Genomic DNA, 2,965 nt, shown 5'->3' with positions numbered 1-2,965 from the left:
CTTTACGTTTGAGTTGAAGATCTGTAGCTTAGCATGTTGAATGATGTCCTTGCCTTTCCAATCCTGGCTTGGACATCATCTTCCGTACCCCCTTCCACAGAAATTATGGTTCCAAGGTAAGTGAAGCTGTTTACATCCTCTAATGGGTTTTGTTCCATGGTTATGGGTGTGTTGTTCTTGCTGTTGATACGCATTACTTTGGTTTTGGATGAGTTTATTTTGAGTCCGAGCAGAGCAGCAGTTTCTTCCAGTTTTCCTGATTTTTCCTGCATCTGTTGATGTGTGTGAGTAGTCATTTAGCTGACACTTTTATCCAAAGCGACTTACAAGTTCTGTACGACAAGTCATCAGGAAGGGCCCAACTCTATCAGCTGAGTAACTGTTCATCAAAGTTGTTTTCACATAGGAATTTGATTTGGTTATTTTCGGTGCGACATTGACGGACAGACAATTATGGTAGAATAAAAAAATTAAAAGGTGGAATAAAATTAAATATAAATTAAATGAAGCACAATAGAATATAATTATACAATTAAAATTAAAATAGGATAATAAACTGTGCACATGTAAGTGTAACACTATATATATCTCCCATCGACTAGGAAAGCAAAAATACTTTATTTACTAACTCTGGAAGATACCAACCATGAGAAGGAATCTAATGTGAATATTAATCAACAACCTGAGGAACAGGCGTGGTGGAGAAGAAGAGCACTAGAGACAGAAGTAGAACACTGTGTTGACCTGCAAATATAGTACTACTTCATTAGTAGACGGACAGCGGTGCAATCATTCAATCTCTATTTAATCTTGAAGGATTATTGAGAGCAAGCTCTCATTTACAATGATGTAGAGAAATACAACACATAATAAATACGAAGAAAATATATAGAATAGAAAGTGAATCAATTAAAAATGTAAAATTATTCAAAACAACTGCAGACTGGTGAAGTGGTTTGCTATTTTAATGATTTAAACTGACTAATAGAAACTAATGTGTTGAGTTTTAAAGTGCGTTGTGAAACATTCCATGTTGTTTCTGGCGCACAGAAGCTAAAAGCAGATTTTCCTAATTCAGTGCAAACTCTAGGAACCTTGTAAAAGCCAATCACCAGAGAGAGTTTGATAAGGTCCAGAGCTCCAATCCAGCAATGAGGTGATGTAGGAGATCACCAATAATATTTTCATACAGAAACAGATCCTTAAGGATGATCTTAAAGTCTAAAATAAATACAATTAAAATTACCTATAAATTAGGCCTGTATGGGATGTGATACAATCAATTGCAAAACACCTGGTCAGGTCTATATATTACATGATAGAATGAATGAATGAATGAATGAAAACTTTATTTAACAGATTGCAGAATGGGTACAATACAGTACGGCTCAATACATACAATTGTTAAGGGGATGCAGACCTGAGAAAGACGTTTGTCTTGTTTCCATCAGGGTCCCCCATTTTCAATTCATATAGACATATATGACATACATGACATACAGATAGTCAGTACTGCTACATCGATACATTTATGACATACCAGATTTGCAAATACAGTACTGTTTGTGATACAGAAGGAGTCAAGAAAAGGGAGTATATACATTTGACGTAGAAACTGTACATTGGAGGAGGTTGGGTGGGGGGGGTGGGGTACAGCAACAACAATAAATTATACGGCATCCCCTGTTTTTATTAGATTGTGATAGACATGGATTAAACCCAATCCTGGACTCGAGGCTAAGAGGCTAAGGTTTTTCCTTTAAATAAGGATACCAAAGCTGCTTTTAATGAGGGAAATTCTAGACCTATAATAAGTATTTTACCTGTCTTGAGCAAAATCATGGAAAAGTTGGTGCATTCACAAATTCAAGAGTATTTTGTTTCAAACAAGCTTGCAACAGATTCTCAACATGCCTATAGAGCTGGTCACTCTACTTCTACTGCCTTGATACAGATGACTGATGACTGGCTTAAAGCTATAGATAACTCTATGTTGGTGGGAGCTGTGCTGTTAGATTTTAGTGCTGCATTTGATGTGCTGGACCATTCTCTACTGGTTGATAAACTTAAATGTTATGGTTTTAACTCTTCTGCTTTAAAGTGGATACTAAGTTATTTGTCCTCTAGATCACAGAAGGTGTATCTAAATGGCAGCCTGTCCAGTAGCAGAGGTCTAGAGTGTGGCGTGCCGCAAGGAGGTTGCCTAGGACCTTTGCTCTTCTCTGTATTTACGAATGACTTATCTTGGGCTACCAAATGTGCTACAACAGTTCTTTATGCAGATGATTCAACATTGTATTATGCGGCACCATCATGCAATGTACTTAATGAAGTTTTGAGTAGAGAACTTAAAGTTGTGCATGACTGGGTAGTATGTAATAGACATGTCCTTAATATCTCAAGACTAAATGTATTGTGCTGGGAACAAGGCACAGGTTATCTACAAATCCAAAGCTTAATTTAAGTTCAACAAGTTGAAAGTACTAAACTCCTTGGAGTGATGCTGGATTGCACTCTGTCTTGGTCTCAGCATATTAATTATATTGTTTTAAAAATGGGAAGAGCAATTGGTATTTCCAGGAAATGTGCTTCTTTTGTTGCCCGTCCCCTTTTATGTCAGATAGTGCAAAGTTTAGTTTTATGTCATCTTGACTATTGCTCTGCGATGTGGTCATCTGCTGCCAGTGGTGACCTCAGGAAGCTCCAGGTGGTCCAGAACAGGGCAGCACGGTTGGTACTGGGCTGCTCACTAAGGTCTAATGTGAGCCGTATGCATGCCCGCCTCTCTTGGCTTAACGTTGAAAATAGATTGTCTTTTAATATACTTGTGCTGTTCAAGTTGGTCATGAGCAGTAAGACTCCTGTTTTTATACATAATCAGCTTGTTTTTAGTAATACTGTGCACGAGCATTACACAAGAGGTTCCAGTAGTGGGCAGCTTGAATTGCCAGGTCCTAGAACCAGC

The sequence above is a fragment of the Notolepis coatsorum genome, assembly GCF_963971535.1.
Source record: "Notolepis coatsorum genome assembly, chromosome: 17".
Lineage (NCBI taxonomy): Eukaryota > Metazoa > Chordata > Actinopteri > Aulopiformes > Paralepididae > Notolepis > Notolepis coatsorum.
The sequence above is the reverse complement of the archived record's forward strand: the minus strand, read 5'-3'. Positions refer to the sequence as shown.